The following is a 21,532-nucleotide window of genomic DNA, read 5'->3' on the forward strand; positions in this document are numbered from 1 at the left end:
TATCCTTTCTAATTTAATTCATTTTTAATTTAAAATAATCTTCTTGGTTAATAATCGGTTAATAAACATCGGTTGTCGGTTAGGGAAAAATAAACGAAATGAACATCCCAAATTATTATCTAATTAATATTAGGGCTTATTTGTCCCATCATATTTCTTTTTACGTGTTTTTACAGTGCGTTATATCCAATAGGGTTGTGACAGTGAGGAAATTTTCCTCACCGTGTGCATTTTACTTTCATTTTTAAATTAGCGGCAATTCGGCATCAAGCAGTTGTTTGTTTTTAGTTAGAGTTTTCCCTCTTTTCCTTGCTTTCCTTCACTTTTAAATAACTTTGCCTTATTTTAAGTGCCTTGTGCATTTTACTTACACTTTTAAATTAGCAGCAATTCTGCGTCAATTGTTTTAATTCCATTCAAGCAACAACAAAATACAACATAGAACTTTTATACGACTAAAAATACACCATGCTATATGCCTAATATAAAATAACAAATAACTTAAAAGTTAAATAACCTAAAAATCTTGCAGGTGGCGGATCGTTTATAGCCTTTTCTCACAGCAGCCAGAATTAAATGTATCATTTTGATGGCAGATTGTAATCCATAAAGGATTATGTGTTTATGAAATGCATGTGAATTAAATTATATTCCAGTTATAAATGTGCTTCTGATTATAGCCTGGGATTACAAAGATTTGTATTTGAAAGAAAACCAGTTCGAAGGGAGCGTAATTTTGCTTTTTGGGTTAAAATAATATCTTAATATGAAATTCGAAGAGTATGACAATTAGATTAGACTGTACAGAAATTGAAATCTACACGCTAATGCACACTATACTCATAGTCACCAATGCTGATGTTGTTAACATTAAAGGGGTCATATGACGTTGCTAAAAAGAACATTGTTATGTATTTGGTGGAATGCAATGTGTTTATGCAGTTTAAGGTTAAAAAACACATTATTTTCCACAATGTACATTATTGTTGCTCCTCTATGCCCCGCCTTTCTGAAACGCGTAGATTTTTTACAAAGCTCATCGATCTGAAAAGCGAGGTGTATGCTGATAGGCCAGCTATCCAGTGCGTTGTGATTGACTGAATACCTCAAGCGTGTGATGGAAATATTACGCCCCTTAACATACTGTGATGCCATCTCCCAGCATGATGAGACAAAACCAATAAAACCCATTACAAACAAGGCATTTGTTGCATCCAGTGGGGACATAATTACTGATTATAATGACTTATACTGTGTTTTTATGCGTTGCGTTGCGTATCGCGCCGCGTAAACATAAAACCATGTCTGCATTTGTGATCGGAGAAACAACAAACAACAAGCGCTACTCTACACTGCTTAAAACTCGAGATTGAATCATCAGTGGCAAATTCTTTAAATATAAAAAATGTACTTACAGGCTATGAGTCAGAAACGCCAGACTGTCCTTGCAAAGTTGGAATTGCCCCACTTTATAGAACAGCCTTTGGGCACAGACACATTGTAGGCTATGCAGAACTGCAGGTTCAGGAAACAGTCCTCCATAAAATGCGTCACACACTGCGGGCTAGAGTGAGCAGAGGCCAGCGGGCTTGAGTGTGGCACGGCCGGGGGCTTGAGAACGGCGTGGCCGGCGGACTTGCGGCAACCACATGTGACGACCCCGGCCTGGACTCCGCTTTGTCCACGATGAAAGCCGATCCGGCGATCCACAGCGCGAAGTTGATGTATTTCCTCAGCGACCAGCACGGATCAGCTCCAGGCATGACGAAGCGGATATTGTCCTCTATTGGAAGGCCAAACAAAGTAGTTTCGCTTTCACAACGAAACACACAGCATCTCAACAACATGGCGGCAGTGGTAACAGCGAGAATAAAAGTTATGCCTTCTTTCTTTGCGTGAACATTTAGGCGGTGTTATGCAAATCTTCCCACACAGTGACGTAGACATGTGGGGGCGTGTTTAAACGAGCTGTTTTAGGAGGGCGTGGACAAGTCTTAACTTTTATAAAGAATATCTCTTTGGATTTGAGACTTTAGTCTTTGCAACTTTACAAATCTTTATGCACCAAGAGCTTGTAACACTCCAAAGAGAAAGGAAAAATTGAAATCGCATCATATGACCCCTTTAAGAAGTACTAAAGAATAATTTTTAGTACATCAAGTACAAAATTAGTGCGTGAAAAATAGAGCACTTTAAGTACATTATGGAAGTGTACTTTTTTTTTTTAACCTGGGCATCATGTTATAGGGACTACTGAACAGACATTTAAAATCCAAGGTATTTAAAATAAAAAAAATAAGGCTATGTAAACACTTTTTTTTTTTTACAACACATGTTTACAACACTATAAGTGTGTCTGATCAGGTAATGAAAAGTTTCACACACACTTGTGGTCTTCATCATCGCTTGGAACACTTGGGCCAAATACAGGAAATACATCATATAAGTGGTCAAGTGCAAAGACCGAAAGTGTGGGTATTTGGACAAGGCATTTGGAAGTAAATTAAGCTAAAATAAATTAAACAAATTAGCACAATGATATTGTGCATCAGCGATCTCACAGGCTGACTATAGGATGGGATGACTATGGAGCATATCGCCCAACACTACTGCTTTAGTGTGTTTTTGAACTGCAATAGTGGTTATGAATTTTGCTCATAACCTACAGAATTTTATTTTCTGTAAATTTCAGTTTGATGTTGATGTGTTTATAGGACAGTGAGGTCATGTACAGTGGAAGGCTGTCATTGGTGGGCGATCTGCTTCAGGGCCTGTTTAAAGAGGCCTATTCCTTGCATAAGGGCTTGATGGAACTGTTGGTCAAAATTAACTTGGAGGACACTGCTTCTGAAGTGTCGGATATTGTCAGAGGTTTGTGGTATCTGTGTGAGCAATCTCAAGTGAAGAGATGGATGCACTTTTCAAGATATTTTAAATTTTGTTTGGCTTGCAGTGATTCACAGTCTGCTGGACATATAGTCAGTCATATCCAGATTGGACATTTTGCTACATGCTAACACATGGAAATGTATCATAAAGTGAGTATAATGTGCATCATGAAATCTTAAATCTGCTTTTAATTGAAACATATATTTTATGGCCATGTTGCATATAAAGAGGTATTGTATGTGCTGAAGTAAAAAGGAAAGTCTCACTTTTGCTGCATGATTTAAATGCCAATAACAAGAGTCCAGGGTTTTTTTTAAACTAGAAAATTTTACACAGCCAACAAAATCTTCTTGTCCCAAACTTTAGCCTTAGAAACAATCAGACATTATAAATTGCACATAATACTTAATTGTTTAATCTAAAATCTCTGAAAAATGTATGTACTACTGACAGTTTGTGTTTGATTTCAGACAGGGTGTGAAATACCAGTCTCTTGTAGAAGATCGGCTTCGCCACACTGACATAGCCTTCTCGTTGTGTGAAGACCTATATACATCTGTCCAAAACTGTCTTGAGCTGGCCCAACAGATCCAACAGGCAGGCCTACAGGTAGAATCATCATCAGTTAAACTTTTTAACTGAACAGGATACTTTATAAAAAATAAAAAATAAAAATTAACACAGAGATGGTAATTGTTTTTTATTGGTTGCCCCAGTATTTTTTATTGCAATAATGGTGACCTAAAATCATTTATCATGGACTTTTTGTTGGATAAGTTAAAATAAGAAAGTGTTTTTATATAAAAGGTCAGCTCATATCTGACTTCCTCCTTTTGTTTCTCATAGGAAGTTGTGCACTGTCCAGAATACAAGCTTTTCCAAAAATCAACAAAGATGTGTAGGTTTTTTGCCAACACATTAGTCCACTACACAAAGGTAACTGAGGGGAAAGTGAAAGTTAAAAAACATCAGAACATGTTAAAATGATTGTAAAAGTCTGAAATATTTATAATGTTCTGTTTTTTGTCATGTGATAGGAATTTAAAACATGTCTTGCCAAGTCGTGCTGTCGATTTCTCCGGTTGTATCTCCAAATCCACTGGTAAATGAAAGATATATTGCAAGGTCAACATTCATAACATGGGGATTTCAAGCAACATGATTTTAAAATCATGTCAAAGTATTGGTTTTGTCTATTGTCTAATTAAGCTTGTGGTTTTTCCCTCCTCAGCAAGTTCCCTCCCTCTGTGTGTGCCCCGTCTGTGCCCTCTGCCCTCAGTGAGGAGTTGAGAGTGGCGGTTCTGGTTCCCATGGATGCCATGCTGACACAGCTGCTCTCCTTCCGACCCTTTGCAGAATCTGTCCTGGACCCAAATCACCGTGAACTTCTTCTTGCAAACTATTATAACAACTTCCAGGGTCCTCTTGAACCCTGGAACATTCCTTTAACATTTCCTCCTTTGGCTTGTACATTGTAAGTTCATAGATCACTTAACTTGGTCATTTAAGGTTTTGTTCTGATTGTAATGTGAGTGGTGGGTCACTGTCTGCAAAATCTCAGGAGGGTGAAAAGAATTGTTGATGAATTTCTTTCACGCCAAGGACATAGTTGCATAAAAATGTAGAGATACTGACTGTCCATGACACATTGCTGAGTGTATATCCTGTGCATTTCCAGGTCACTTAAACTGAATTAGTGCTCGTGCCCTTTCATTGTTACAGGGCAGTTCATGGGTGGGGATAAAAACAAAAAGTTATTCCCACAACATTTTAATTTGTTTCCTTGTTTTAGGTAAATCATGGCCAAGATATAACGAAATTAAAATGAAAGAACAAATTAATAAAACTTGACCACAGTTCAAACAAGGTAGCTAAAAAATTTTGGGAACAAAATTTTAATTTTAGATTTCTTTTTTTTTTTTAATTGCCAATTAGTTTTTCTTGTTGCTTGTGCATTTTAGAGTGCAGTACAGAGCTTCGTCTGCTACTGGTGAATGTACTGGGTAAACTCTCCTCCCAGCCAGAGGAGGTCCTGTGGCTGTGGAGTGATGGCAGCCAGTTTTCAGAGGAAACTCCCAGGTACTTTCAGGGTGTCGGTCCTTAAAAAGTCTTAAATAGCATTTTGCTAATAAAAGGCCTTAAAAAGTCTTAATGTCTTAAATTCAGATTCAATGGGTCTTAAATATTTTTGGTCACATTACTGTGACTGTTTACAATCACTGGACAGACCGACCGAAGATTTTTTTTCTCCCCCGCGGTAGTTACTGCATCATCAGCGAGAACGTCTCCGGTTACTATCGTAACCTCGGTTCCCTGAGAGCGGGAACGAGACATCACGGAGACATTTCTTCCCTTCCAACCTTTCCTGAAGTCCTATTGGCTCACGCCTGTCCAAATGACTGGCCAATTGTCGCGAAGTATGCAAATCGCATGCAAATACTGACATGCTAGAGAGGCAGTATAATATGCGGTGCACGCGACAATTATGTCAGAATCTGATACTGAACGCCGCTTAGCTGGTCGAGCAGCGAACATGGCGACCGCCATGATGTCTCATTCCCGCTCTCAGGGAACCGAGGTTACGATAGTAACCGGAGACGTTCCCTCTCGGGCTTTCACGACTCGAGGCATCACGGAGACATTTCTCAGCTGACAGGTGTAGATAAGCCAATGAGCGTCTAAAGCCCAGGTATACGAAATTTGCATATCTGGTCAGTGATAACGTATAGCTGAGAAACAGGGCAGAAGCAACTAGTGATGGGAAGTTCGGATCATCAGCTCCAGGCATGACGAAGCGGATATCGTCCTCTTTTGGAAGGCCAAACAATGTAGTTTCGCTTTCACAATGAAACGCAGTGCCTTCACGACATGGCGGCGGCGGCAACAACAATACTACAGCGAGAATAAAAGTTGCACCTTCTTTCTTTGGGTGAACATTTGGGCGGCGTTATGCAAATCTTCCCAGATAGTGACGTGTTAGAACGAGCCGTTTTAGGTAGGCGTGGTTGACTCTTAACTTTTATAAAGAATATCTCTTTGGATTTGAGACTTTAGTCTTTGCAACTTTACAAATCTTTATGCACCAAGAGCTTGTAACACTCCAAAGAGAAAGGAAAAATTGAAATCGCATCATATGACCCCTTTAAGAAGTACTAAAGAATAATTTTTAGTACATCAAGTACAAAATTAGTGCGTGAAAAATAGAGCACTTTAAGTACATTATGGAAGTGTACTTTTTTTTTTTAACCTGGGCATCATGTTATAGGGACTACTGAACAGACATTTAAAATCCAAGGTATTTAAAATAAAAAAAATAAGGCTATGTAAACACTTTTTTTTTTTTACAACACATGTTTACAACACTATAAGTGTGTCTGATCAGGTAATGAAAAGTTTCACACACACTTGTGGTCTTCATCATCGCTTGGAACACTTGGGCCAAATACAGGAAATACATCATATAAGTGGTCAAGTGCAAAGACCGAAAGTGTGGGTATTTGGACAAGGCATTTGGAAGTAAATTAAGCTAAAATAAATTAAACAAATTAGCACAATGATATTGTGCATCAGCGATCTCACAGGCTGACTATAGGATGGGATGACTATGGAGCATATCGCCCAACACTACTGCTTTAGTGTGTTTTTGAACTGCAATAGTGGTTATGAATTTTGCTCATAACCTACAGAATTTTATTTTCTGTAAATTTCAGTTTGATGTTGATGTGTTTATAGGACAGTGAGGTCATGTACAGTGGAAGGCTGTCATTGGTGGGCGATCTGCTTCAGGGCCTGTTTAAAGAGGCCTATTCCTTGCATAAGGGCTTGATGGAACTGTTGGTCAAAATTAACTTGGAGGACACTGCTTCTGAAGTGTCGGATATTGTCAGAGGTTTGTGGTATCTGTGTGAGCAATCTCAAGTGAAGAGATGGATGCACTTTTCAAGATATTTTAAATTTTGTTTGGCTTGCAGTGATTCACAGTCTGCTGGACATATAGTCAGTCATATCCAGATTGGACATTTTGCTACATGCTAACACATGGAAATGTATCATAAAGTGAGTATAATGTGCATCATGAAATCTTAAATCTGCTTTTAATTGAAACATATATTTTATGGCCATGTTGCATATAAAGAGGTATTGTATGTGCTGAAGTAAAAAGGAAAGTCTCACTTTTGCTGCATGATTTAAATGCCAATAACAAGAGTCCAGGGTTTTTTTTAAACTAGAAAATTTTACACAGCCAACAAAATCTTCTTGTCCCAAACTTTAGCCTTAGAAACAATCAGACATTATAAATTGCACATAATACTTAATTGTTTAATCTAAAATCTCTGAAAAATGTATGTACTACTGACAGTTTGTGTTTGATTTCAGACAGGGTGTGAAATACCAGTCTCTTGTAGAAGATCGGCTTCGCCACACTGACATAGCCTTCTCGTTGTGTGAAGACCTATATACATCTGTCCAAAACTGTCTTGAGCTGGCCCAACAGATCCAACAGGCAGGCCTACAGGTAGAATCATCATCAGTTAAACTTTTTAACTGAACAGGATACTTTATAAAAAATAAAAAATAAAAATTAACACAGAGATGGTAATTGTTTTTTATTGGTTGCCCCAGTATTTTTTATTGCAATAATGGTGACCTAAAATCATTTATCATGGACTTTTTGTTGGATAAGTTAAAATAAGAAAGTGTTTTTATATAAAAGGTCAGCTCATATCTGACTTCCTCCTTTTGTTTCTCATAGGAAGTTGTGCACTGTCCAGAATACAAGCTTTTCCAAAAATCAACAAAGATGTGTAGGTTTTTTGCCAACACATTAGTCCACTACACAAAGGTAACTGAGGGGAAAGTGAAAGTTAAAAAACATCAGAACATGTTAAAATGATTGTAAAAGTCTGAAATATTTATAATGTTCTGTTTTTTGTCATGTGATAGGAATTTAAAACATGTCTTGCCAAGTCGTGCTGTCGATTTCTCCGGTTGTATCTCCAAATCCACTGGTAAATGAAAGATATATTGCAAGGTCAACATTCATAACATGGGGATTTCAAGCAACATGATTTTAAAATCATGTCAAAGTATTGGTTTTGTCTATTGTCTAATTAAGCTTGTGGTTTTTCCCTCCTCAGCAAGTTCCCTCCCTCTGTGTGTGCCCCGTCTGTGCCCTCTGCCCTCAGTGAGGAGTTGAGAGTGGCGGTTCTGGTTCCCATGGATGCCATGCTGACACAGCTGCTCTCCTTCCGACCCTTTGCAGAATCTGTCCTGGACCCAAATCACCGTGAACTTCTTCTTGCAAACTATTATAACAACTTCCAGGGTCCTCTTGAACCCTGGAACATTCCTTTAACATTTCCTCCTTTGGCTTGTACATTGTAAGTTCATAGATCACTTAACTTGGTCATTTAAGGTTTTGTTCTGATTGTAATGTGAGTGGTGGGTCACTGTCTGCAAAATCTCAGGAGGGTGAAAAGAATTGTTGATGAATTTCTTTCACGCCAAGGACATAGTTGCATAAAAATGTAGAGATACTGACTGTCCATGACACATTGCTGAGTGTATATCCTGTGCATTTCCAGGTCACTTAAACTGAATTAGTGCTCGTGCCCTTTCATTGTTACAGGGCAGTTCATGGGTGGGGATAAAAACAAAAAGTTATTCCCACAACATTTTAATTTGTTTCCTTGTTTTAGGTAAATCATGGCCAAGATATAACGAAATTAAAATGAAAGAACAAATTAATAAAACTTGACCACAGTTCAAACAAGGTAGCTAAAAAATTTTGGGAACAAAATTTTAATTTTAGATTTCTTTTTTTTTTTTAATTGCCAATTAGTTTTTCTTGTTGCTTGTGCATTTTAGAGTGCAGTACAGAGCTTCGTCTGCTACTGGTGAATGTACTGGGTAAACTCTCCTCCCAGCCAGAGGAGGTCCTGTGGCTGTGGAGTGATGGCAGCCAGTTTTCAGAGGAAACTCCCAGGTACTTTCAGGGTGTCGGTCCTTAAAAAGTCTTAAATAGCATTTTGCTAATAAAAGGCCTTAAAAAGTCTTAATGTCTTAAATTCAGATTCAATGGGTCTTAAATATTTTTGGTCACATTACTGTGACTGTTTACAATCACTGGACAGACCGACCGAAGATTTTTTTTCTCCCCCGCGGTAGTTACTGCATCATCAGCGAGAACGTCTCCGGTTACTATCGTAACCTCGGTTCCCTGAGAGCGGGAACGAGACATCACGGAGACATTTCTTCCCTTCCAACCTTTCCTGAAGTCCTATTGGCTCACGCCTGTCCAAATGACTGGCCAATTGTCGCGAAGTATGCAAATCGCATGCAAATACTGACATGCTAGAGAGGCAGTATAATATGCGGTGCACGCGACAATTATGTCAGAATCTGATACTGAACGCCGCTTAGCTGGTCGAGCAGCGAACATGGCGACCGCCATGATGTCTCATTCCCGCTCTCAGGGAACCGAGGTTACGATAGTAACCGGAGACGTTCCCTCTCGGGCTTTCACGACTCGAGGCATCACGGAGACATTTCTTCCCTTCCAACCTTTCCTGAAGTCCTATTGGCTCACGCCTGTCCAAATGACTGGCCAATTGTCGCGAAGTATGCAAATCGCATGCAAATACTGACATGCTAGAGAGGCAGTATAATATGCGGTGCACGCGACAATTATGTCAGAATCTGATACTGAACGCCGCTTAGCTGGTCGAGCAGCGAACATGGCGACCGCCATGATGTCTCATTCCCGCTCTCAGGGAACCGAGGTTACGATAGTAACCGGAGACGTTCCCTCTCGGGCTTTCACGACTCGAGGCATCACGGAGACATTTCTCAGCTGACAGGTGTAGATAAGCCAATGAGCGTCTAAAGCCCAGGTATACGAAATTTGCATATCTGGTCAGTGATAACGTATAGCTGAGAAACAGGGCAGAAGCAACTAGTGATGGGAAGTTCGGATCATTTTACCGACTCGGACCTTTGAGTCTCGTTCAGCAAAATGAACAAATCTTTTTTTCCGAGTCATTTCGTTAATTTTAGCAAAATATTATTAAAACGTTACGTGTTACTTCCCTAACACATCTACTACTTATGCAAACGTTGATCACACTAAAAGCAATACAAAACTGCTATAAGAAACAGAAAAGATTAATTCATTGTTTACCTGGGTCTTCAGTCTATGATTAGCTCACCTCACCTCTTATCTGACAAGTCTTCGAGTTTGGGCTTATGGGGCTGTCACGTGATGAATGAACGACTCAAACCCGAAGACTCGAGAGATGAACTAATCAATTTTCTTTCCGGCTCAGACTGTATTGGTTAAGCTTATGGGGCTGTCACGTGATGAACGAACGACTCTGAAAAACCAGAAGACTCGAACCAGGTGAACTACTTGACTAATTCCAGTACAGAACCTATAGGATGTTGCGCATGCGCGACTGAACGAATCACTCCCCGTGACGACTCGTTCTTCCCATGTCACATTAAAGATTCATTCAAAATGAACGAAACGACCCAACACTAGAAGCAACAACAACCACAGTATTGTGAGGGGGGGCTGCACAGAGATAACTGTGTTAAGCAGCAGTATTGCACATAACATGATGATGGTACACCAATCGAATTAGACATTGAATAGCAGGAGCTGCACGGAGTACAGGGCAGACAACAGCAACAATAGCATATAGGGCTGCGCAGAGTAATTACTGTGTGAGACAGCAAACACACATGAATAGAGGTAGCATAAACGTGTATCAGTCACTCACCGACCGCACTTGGGAGGCTAAGGACTGAGCATCCAGCTTGTAAAACCTGGCGAAGGTATTCTGAGAAGACCAGCCGGCTGCAAATAGGTTAGAATATAGAATTTTAGGATCAGTAGAATTTGTTTATTTTTTCTTTGATTTGTTTCCTAAAAAGTAGAAAAATAAAGACTGACATCTTTATTTAACCTAAATCTGTAATTAGTTATTTAATTTTAGTTATATAATTCATATACATATCATTTATATAATTTCATATAATTTAGTTATATAATTTCATATATATAATTTGATTTGATAATAACCCCATTTTAAACAAAAACAATGTTCTGACTAGCTTTGTGAAATTATACTACTTGTCTGAACGAAGCAAACAGTTGAAGCTCTGAATGAGAGGCAGATTCACTCTCTGACAGCAGGAGGCACTTCTCAAACACCACATTCGGCGTTTCCTTGGTTACCGCTGTAAACAAAGCAGCACTGCGCTGAAACACTGTTTTAATAGGAACTATACAGAGACGAGATTAAAAGAAAATACCACGTAAAGTTTTCTGAATACAGTCAGTTCCCCTCAGAAACGCATTCATATAAACCCCCAAATCAATATTGAGGATTTTCTTTCAATAGTTCGTGCCTCATGAACAGTGAGTGATCTGCCTGCTACAGTATTTTTCTCTGTGCGTCCGTCTTCAACGTCTCTGGCCTGTGTTAACGGGCGTTTACAGACTTCATATTTTCACATAAATGACATTTTGGAAAACGATTGCATTGCGACGCAGTTTGTGCAAGTCCAGAACAGAGACGAGTTGCTTGCAATAAGACAAAAAAACGTCCGGTTGCCGACCGCGTAAGTTCCAAGGGAAGCTCCTTAAGTTCGGCCATCCTACACACGTGACTGACCGCTCGCTCGCACCAACAGGAGGAGGAGGGTCGTACACTGCACTCAACCTGAGGGATTCCTACACTTTCAGTCTTTGAGGAGACATGAAAAAAGTGCATACCGCAGGAGTGGTATAACGGAAAATATTAGCGGTTTTGAAACCGTGAAATTTTCAAATCGCGGTATACCTTGAAACCGGTAATCGGCCCATGCCTAGCTGCAAAGCATATATGTTATCCTGAATAGATATACCTCTCAACCACGCCCAGGAGGAGGCAAAAGCTCTTGTTGAGTGGGTCCTAATGTGCAAAGGACATTCCAAACGTTGGCTCATATAACAGCCGTCCAGTGGGAAAGCCTCCTTTTTGGCCCAGCCCTTCACACAACCACCGTAGCACACGAAAAGCATCCACAATCCAGTGGAAAAACCTCCTTTTTGACACGGCCCGGCCCTTCTCATAACCACCGTAGCACACGAAAAGCTGGTCAGATTGCCAAAAGCTGGCCAAAAGGTCAATGACAATACTCAAGCCATGACGGGGCACACCGAAATCTGAGCGTCCGCATCACGCAAGGTCGATGACTCAGAAGACATGTCAGACAGCGAAACGGTCTGCACTCTGAAGGGGGTAGATAGTGGTTTAGGCATGTAGCCCGGTCTCGGCCGGAAAGTGATGCAATCTCCTCGCCCCCTTAAGAAAACTCACCACCAGCGCGTGCCTACCAATTGATTGCCCACCCAGTGGGGAATGAAACGAGGCAATAGCGGCCACATAGACTTTCAATGTTGATGGTAGACATCCACTATCTAGCCTGTACTGTAGAAAATGCAGAACATCCGACACGGAGCAAGCAGCTGGGTCGATATGAACATCACGGCACCACAAACACTCCCCATTTTAGAGCATACAAATGTCTCATGGAGGGCGCCCGCGCCCCTGGGAGCGTGTCAAGCACACGAGAATGCAGGGCGGTCATCACTCCTCTGATTATCCCAGAAGCAGCCACACATGATGGCTCCATAACTCCGGGTTGGGTTGCCACACCGAGCCGCTCGTTTGAGACAGCAGATCCTTCCTGATGGGGATCGGCCAGGGCGGCGCCACCAGCAGCTTTGTCAGGTCCGGGAACCAAGGCTGGTTCGCCCGGTTCGGGGCGATGGGTGTCACCTAACCCTCCTCCTCCCTGATCTTGTATATCACCAGCTGCATTATCTTGATCGGAGGAATGCATACAGCCTGGCTGCTGGCCAGTGTGATGTCAGAGCGTGCCCTTCCAGCGGGGAGTGAGACAGGGAGAAGAACAGCAGGCAGAGCACATTCTCGCTCGTGGCGAACAGATCCACCTCCGCTCTCCCGTAGCGGGTCCAAATTATCCAAACTGACTCGGGATGCAGCCTCCACCCTCCTTGAGGAATCCCCTTCCTCAAAAGCATTTCTGCCCCGCGGTTCAAGAGACCGGGGATGAACGCTGCTCTGATGGAGAGAAAGTGACTGTCCGTCCATAACAGGAGATTCACTGCCTGCTTGTACAGAGCCTTGGATCGTACGCCCCCTTGGTGATTTATGTACGAAACCACAGACGTTGTCGGTGCGAATCAGTACATGTCGCTGTTCCAGCTGCGGCTGAAAATCCTTTAGAGCTAAGAACACTGCTTCCAGCTCCAAGCGGTTTATGTGCCACTGGCTCTGAGGTTCTGACCACAGCTCTGAAGCCGGCATGCCCTCGCACACTGCTCCCCATCCCGAGTCGATGCGTCTGTCGTGACCACGACACGTGACGTCACCAAGCCCCCGGCTGAAGAGATCTTTGTGCCACAGCCTCAGAGCTTCGATGCAGCTGCGGGAGACTGCGATGCGCAAACGGTCCGAAGTCCACGCCGTCCAAGGGACTCGAGATTTCAGCCATAACTGCAGCGGGTGCATGTGTAGTAAACCCAGATGACATACCGCTAATGCCGCTGCCATGAGTACCAGCAGCCTCTGAAATTCCTTCAAGTGAACAGAGCTGCCCAGTCTGAAATGGCGCAGGGAAGACAAAAGGGCCGCCGAGCGCTCCCGAGAGAGGCGAGCGCCTCTCCACTGAGTCGAAGCACACTCTCAGATACGTTATAGACTGACTCGGGGCGAGAATGCTCTGATGCACATTCACACATAGCCCTGAGAACTCCAAGTGACAAAGCAGTTTGTCGATAAGGCTGGCTAGTGTGTCCCGTGATTGAGCTAAGATTAGCCAGTCATCCAAATAATTGAGAACGCGCATCCCGCTCGCTTTGAGGGGGGCGAGAGCTGTGTCCATGCACTTCGAGAAAGTGCACGGGCCCCAAGCCAGCCCAACTGGGAGAACAGAGTCCTGGTACGCTGTGCCCTCGAAAGAAAATCTCAGAAAGCATCTGTGATGCGGTGCTATCTGAAAGTGAAAGTACGTGTCCTTTAAATTCACGCAACCAGTCCCCGGGGCGAATTCGCACCAGGATCTGTTTCAGCGTTATTATCCTGAACGTATGCTTGCAGAGAGCGCTCTGTTGATGGGCCTGAAATCGGGCAGAGTCCTCCATCTCCATCTTTGGGCACCACAAAATGGCGGCTGTAAATACCACTCTCCAGCTCGCTCCTTTTTCGAGCAGATTGCATACCTCTTGTCTCAGAACCAGGGCATTTCGAGGCAATGTTAGAGACTGCACTACGCCGTTGAAACGGGGTGGTGTGCATCTGAATTGAAGGGCATACCCATGCTCTATCACACCGAGTAACCAGCATGAGATTCCCGGAATAGTTTTCCATGTGCTCAGGAACTGACATAGCGACTTTAGTGGCTTGGTTGTTGGATGCGCTGGCGAGTGCTGTGTGGCTATAACCTGTGTGGGCAGCGGCTCTGCACCGCTCTGAGGCGGGGCGAGTGGTGCTACATTGACTGAGTGAGGAGGAAAGAGCTCTTTTGTGCAAATGAATGCATTTTTTAATGATCACACACTCATCAAACACAAATGTAAAAAATTGAGACAGCTTGCGGCGCTTGGGGGCTGGGCCGATCGTGTACTCTTCCCTCCTCTCCAGGCTGTCAGGACAACGGCTTGGCAGCTGACGGCAGGCAGGAGTCACGGCGCGGGCTCCTCCGCTTGCCGTGGCTCCTCTTCCCGGGTCCCTTTACACTTTTCTCCGCACATCCGGCTCCTGGTGAGGGGCAGCAGTGGTAGCGGCTGCAGGCCTGGTGTCCCTGCACTGCGATGAGTCGTGCGCCAAAGAAGACCTCGATCTCACGGTCTGCTGCTGGAAAGCGCGCCTCGGCATCACGTGGCTCATAGCTTTGCATGACGCTTTTTAACCGGTGTGGGTGGCGGCATCTGCGCCTGTCACTACAGACTGTGAATGGCTATACGACCTAGTTGAACACCACTTCGTAGGGGCGTGAACAACTGACGTAATAGTCCAGCGAAATCTGGAAGGCTGATAGGATCAGGTGACTCCTCGCCTTCACGCGCTTTTCCGCACAAGGGCATCAGGTGACTCCTCGCCTTCACGCACTTTCCCGCACAGGGGTATCAGGTGACTCCTCGCCTTCATGCGCTTTTCCGCGCAGGGGCATCATCTGACTCCTTGCCTTCGCACGCTTTTCTGCGCAGGGGCATCAGGTGACTCACTGCCGCTCTGAGGCGGGGGCCGCTTTACTGCTGGTGAGTGGGTAAGAAACGGAAGCGCTTATCGCCGCACTGAAGTGGGGGCTGCATATCACCTTGAATGAGTGAGAGAGCGTCTAGTGAGAGAGTCCTCTACACACGGCAGACCGCTGATGTGGGGCTGGTATCGTGTGATTAAGAGAGCAGTGTCTTCCAAACACGTCAGCCGCTGATGAGGGGCTGGTATCGTTTGATTAAAAGAGCAGTGTCTTCCAAACACGACAGCCGCTGATGAGGGGCTGGTATCGTGTGAATGAGTTTATAAGCCATATTGTTAGGTTGTTCAGCAAAGTGAAGGAGAAGATTCTGACATAATTGTCACGTGCACCGCATTTTATACTGCCTCTTGAGCATGTCAGTATTTGCATGCGATTTGCATACTTCGCGACAATTGGCCAGTCATTTGGACTGGCGTGAGCCAATAGGACTTCAGGAAAGGTTGGAAGGGAAGGAGTTCACATAACGGAAAAATGTCTCCGTGATGTCTCGTGAAAGCTCGAGTGGGAGTCGCAGTAGCAGAATACAGGTCGAACTACCTTCTTAATGTTCTCAATAATAATAATAATATAGGTTGAGCTACAGCTGATCAGCCTTCTAGCTAGTTAAAAAAAACAATTTTATTTGCCCAACCGGACAAATAGCCTGATTAAAACATAAGTGACAAAAAAATAACCAGCAAAGCATCGAAACACAAGAATGATTCTTCTCATTTTATTAGCCTACATTCAATGTAAACAGAGATTGATAATGTATGGTGTATTTCTGGTATCAAGGTCACGCTGTTGATGCTCACTCTGTTTGTCTCTTTGTGAGAGACTTCAGAACAAATGAGCATAAAAGCAAACATAAAGAAACTCAGAAGAGAAACAAGTAAAAATTCAAAATGTTTAGTTTATTCATAACATAATATAGTTAAGTAACATACCATGACAAGTGAGCTATTTTGCTGAATATTCTCACGACGCAAAAAGCATTCAAAACACCTACAGAGTGCACGCATGCATTAGGTGAAGTCTAGACTAGTGCGCGTGCGCATTTACAGTGCGCTCTTTCACTGCGTGATTCAGTCTATTAAAATACATTTACAATGATCACAAAATTCAAGACATGGGGGCAGAAAATGTATATATTTATACCACTTCATATAGTTAATCAATTTCACATGAAGAGTGCCGTTTTTTTCTCCAAAATTACCATGATTACAAATGTGATATTTATTTTTTAGTTAATTTAAAGTTAATTAAGAGACTTACGTTTTATACACCATATTGCCTGTTTTTGCAGTATTTCGACAACAAAAATAATTTCAAACATAACCACAGCACTATTGTGCGTCTCTGAGCAACATGATGGTGTTTAGTTCCTGAATGAATCAATCATTTAAATGATTCAGTTCAATCGCAATGGCTCACTTATTAACAGTGACTTGCTGCCACCTACTGGTGGTTTTAATTTCACATTTAAAGTACCTTTTTATTATTTAAATAATTTCAAATATCAGTATTCAATGTTTTATGTTTAATATATCAAACATTATTTATGCATTTGCAAAAATAGGCCTTTGTAAAGGTAAATAAAAATATGCAGATTTAAGTATGTAAAAGCTGATAGAACACGATGAAAATATTGCTTCAAAATAAATTGTTTACACCACCAAAAATCTCGGTGATGTGGTGCTTTTGTGGGGATATTATGCATCGAATATTGTCTGCTGATATGAAAAGTTCACTGTATATCTTAGTAATAAATATAATTTATTACAGCGATTGATTGATTGATTTTTTTACATTAAACACAGTAAATATTACATATAGGTATGTAATATAATGTGTATTTCCATTACAGGTTTAGGTCTTAAATTTCATATAAGGTGGTATTAAAAAGGTCTTAAAAGTCTTAAATTGAACTTGTTCATGTCTGTAAAAACCCTGTACTTTACATTTGTATAATTTAGCAAGATGAAATTGGCAGACTAGTCAACAGTGATGCAGTTGAACATCATTTTGAGTTTGTTTCATTAATTATACAACATTCCCTGAATTGTCTTTGCATTTATTGATAACATTAATTGATTTATTGATAGTTTATTTTGTTAGTTAGCTATTTTCTTAAAGAAAATAAATCAGTAGTCTTAAACTTGAAAAATATAAAATATATATTAGGTGAAAAATGTGATAATGATAATCGTAAATAAAATTTTATAGTGTTGACTTTTTTTGTTTTTGATTTTTGGCTGTTGGAGCAAAAGGGAATACGGCAATAAGATTGCCTTTCATTGTACAGTACTGGTAAAACGTTTGGGGTCGGCAATAATTTATTTTATTTTTTTATTTTTTATTTTTTTCTGAAATGGAAATGTGGAAAATGGTGCCTACTTAAATAGAGATTTTGTTTTCTCTAGGTGCAGCATTTTTGGCTCAAGTACATAATGCCAGCAAAAACTACATCTTTCTACAGATGGTCTGTGTTTGAGGCGGTGTACAGGTGCATCTCAATAAATTAGAATGTCGTGGAAAAGTTCATTTATTTCAGTAATTCAACTCAAATTGTGAAACTTGTGTATTAAATAAATTCAATGCACACAGACTGAAGTAGTTTAAGTCTTTGGTTCTTTTAATTGTGATGATTTTGGCTCACATTTAACAAAAACTCACCAATTCACTATCTCAACAAATTAGAATATGGTGACATGCCAATCAGCTAATCAACTCAAAACACCTGCAAAGGTTTCCTGAGCCTTCAAAATGGTCTCTCAGTTTGGTTCACTAGTGTAAGGTCCGCGCACCTGGCCCAAGGAAGGTACCCAGTGGCGGATGAAGGTCTCTTGCGTGTTCGGTCTTTTCAGCGCGCAGTGTTATTCAATTTAGGTTTAACTCAATCTGACTCCATTTTAGTATCTGAATTCTAATTTAGGTTGAAAGGCACATTGGTTGTTTGTCGGTCTCTGATTATTCTTACATTTGTTTACCAAGACATTTTGGAGCACTTCATGCTTCCTTCTGCTGACCAGCTTTTTGAAGATGCTGATTTCATTTTCCAGCAGGATTTGGCACCTGCCCACACTGCCAAAAGGACCAAAAGTTGGTTAAATGACCATGGTGTTGGTGTGCTTGACTGGCCAGCAAACTCACCAGACCTGAACCCCATAGAGAATCTATGGGGTATTGTCAAGAGGAAAATGAAAAACAAGAGACCAAAAAATGCAGATGAGCTGAAGGCCACTGTCAAAGAAACCTGGGCTTCCATACCACCTCAGCAGTGCCACAAACTGATCACCTCCATGCCACGCTGAATTGAGGCAGTAATTAAAGCAAAAGGAGCCCCTGCCAAGTATTGAGTACATGTACAGTAAATGAACATACTTTCCAGAAGGCCAACAATTCACTAAAAAATATTTTTTTATTGGTCTTGTGAAGTATTCTAATTCTAATTGGTGGGTTTTTGTTAAATGTGAGCTAAAATCATCACAATTAAAAGAACCAAAGACTTAAACTACTTCAGTCTGTGTACATAGAATTTATTTAATACACAAGTTTCACAATTTGAGTTGAATTACTGAAATAAATTAACTTTTCCATGACATTCTAATTTATTGAGATGCACCTGTATGTTGGAGCGTGCCGTGCTGGTGTGGTTGCCGGGGGTAATGCTGCGAGGGCAGGCTCAGGGTAGAGTCAGTCTGCACCAGCATGTGTGTGTGTGCGCATATGTGTGCTTGTGTGGCTGTTCTGCCCGCTCAGCACTTCGCTTCATTGGTCAGTGATCCCTTTTATTGAATTTGTTGAATTCTACTCAAGTGTTGTATAACAAAACTTGTTTTTTCTCTCTGGATTATGTGAAAACTAAAATGTACTTAAAATCTTTTGTTTTGAAAAGACCAGTTGCATTGGAGCTTGACATAAATCTTGACAATTATATTCTTATGCTATTGTGATTACTAAGATTAACATGGTTCTCATTACTTTTAATATTAGCTTTTACAGAAATTTCATTTATGCCCAAAGTGGAGTTAGAAATTGAATGCTGAAATAATTTTCAGCTGGCCAAGTGACAAAAATTTCATCAGAAAAAACATCACATAGTCTTGTTGTCCTCTCTGTTTCCTTCTTTCAAGAAGCGGTCACTATTAGCCACCGTATTACAGGCAGAAACGCAGACGGCTGTCTTGGCCACAGATGTCTGGTGCTTCCTGGCACAGTAAGTGTAGATACACACCCATGAGTGTAGACCATTGGACTTCTATGACTACTACTTTCCAGAGCTGTCACAGAGCATGAACAATCAGGGGACATTCCTGTTTTTAATCTTTTTAAGTATAAATTTCCAAAGTTTTGTCATTGTGGTTTAGGAGTCATTCCCCTAAACCCCCCTAAATAATATTGATAACCATACTCTGCTTAGACGTGTCTATACAAGTTGGAAAACATCTACAGCTCTAAAGAATGCAAGAAAAGCATACTTATATACAATATCAGAGTTGTGTTCTTTCTGTCTCTCTTCAGGTATGACACGGCCGAGTTGTCTTTTCATCATGTTCTCCTTCTTGCTCACCTGGTGAGTGGGAATGTGCTGGGACTGCGACCTTTTTGTGCTCTTGTGGTATTCTGGAAACCTGTCTGGAATGAACCTGTCCTTTTTCTCTCTTACACCCTGACTGAGCTGACAATTGGTGTCAAAATGAGCATGGGGAAGAACACACCTGTCTATCACAACAGTCTTGTGCTATTTTTCTTGTGTGCTTGGTGGTATTGTAAATGTTGTTAATTATTACAAGTGTTAGTGAACAACTTATTCTATGGGTTCTATATACAGTATGTGTTTGGATAAACACACACAAATACACAAAGTCCTCATATGCTTACCAGGTCTGCATTTATTTGATCAAAATTACAGTAAAAACAATCATGTTAACTTAAAATAATTTTTTTTTAACTATACACAACTAATCAAAAGTTGGTAAGATTTTTTTTAATGTTTTTGAAAAAGTCTTATGTTTGCCAAGGCTGCATTTATTTAATCAAAAATGCAGTAAAACAGTAATGCTGAAAACGAATGACTTTTAAAAATATATTTCAAAGTATAATTTCCAGTATTCTTTCATGAATAGAAAGTTCAAAAGAACAGCATTTATTTGAAATAGAAATCTTTTGTATCGTTAAAAATGGTTTTACTGTCTTTTTTGATCAATTTAATGTGTCTTTGTTGAAGAAAAGTATTAATTTCTTTAAAAAAATAGTCTATACATTTTTGTGTGTGTGTGTGTGTGATCTTTACATTTGACAATTAGAGAAAGTCCAAATACCTTTGTCTTCATTTAGACCATATATCTATGTTTTGCCTCAAGAATGTATTTGTTCTATTCTGTTTCCTTACAATTTAATTTTTCTGTTTTAAAGATGACTAAACACTCTTGACCCATTGTAATTCAATTGGAGAGTGTTTAGAATTTCTTTAAGTTTTCTTGGTTTAAACATTGTCTGAACAAATTGCAAGAAAACCTCAGGTTTTTAGTAGTACACTAATTGCTTCCATGACCTGTATTGTTGTTGTACTGTCTAGATAAGGTCATGTCCTGGTGAGGGTTATCAGCTGTTTCACTTGGCCCTGCTGCTTAGACGTGTGCTATTTCTCATGACACCAAAACAACAGGTTAGTTTCTTTTTCTCAAGTCCAGATAAAGAAAATGAACACCGCTCTGCAGATAAAACTTCCTCAGAACATTGATGAGTTTGTAATATAGTTTATTTTACCAGTTGTTCTTGTGACAGGTGGCGTTTGTGGAGCACTTCCCTCCTGCTCAGGAGGAGAACCTGTGTGTGTTGCGCCACACTCTGCTGAGGGGTCTGTGCGCAGAGGCACGGATGCAGGTGGAGAAAGAGGTGCTTTCCATGGCTTCTGTTGTGCTGCAGGAATGGCAGAATAACAGCTACAAGATGGAGGAGATACCGAGACTTGTGAGAGAAATAAAGTAACATTGGCGCCACTGAACACAAACTTTATTCTTAACAGGATGTTTGCCATCTTTTTTAATTACACACGGCCTTGCTTTTAAAAACATAAAAAATGCTGGCATATTATACAAACAACTTCACCACTAACAGTTCATTACCCAAGACACAATTGAGTAATGAAGGGGAAACAGACAGTCTTCGATCCACATTCAAGTTCCAAGGCTATGAATGTGTTTTATGCCTCAGTCTTACCCTGAACAAATTCTGGTGAGGGTTTTACATGGTTTGAACATAAATGTGTGTTGGCAGTGTGTATACTATGGAAGCCCGTTTCCGCCACTGAATAAAAAAATATAAT

At 40.9% G+C, this 21,532-nt stretch overlaps 1 pseudogene; it reads left to right on the forward strand.

Annotated features, from left to right (window-relative positions):
• Positions 1 to 21,532, forward strand: part of LOC107555608 (uncharacterized protein C1orf112 homolog) — a 32,323-nt pseudogene that overhangs the window by 10,610 nt on the left and 181 nt on the right.

Source organism: Sinocyclocheilus grahami, unplaced genomic scaffold (genome assembly GCF_001515645.1).
Source record: "Sinocyclocheilus grahami isolate Dianchi unplaced genomic scaffold, SAMN03320097.WGS_v1.1 scaffold540.1, whole genome shotgun sequence".
Taxonomy (NCBI): domain Eukaryota; kingdom Metazoa; phylum Chordata; class Actinopteri; order Cypriniformes; family Cyprinidae; genus Sinocyclocheilus; species Sinocyclocheilus grahami.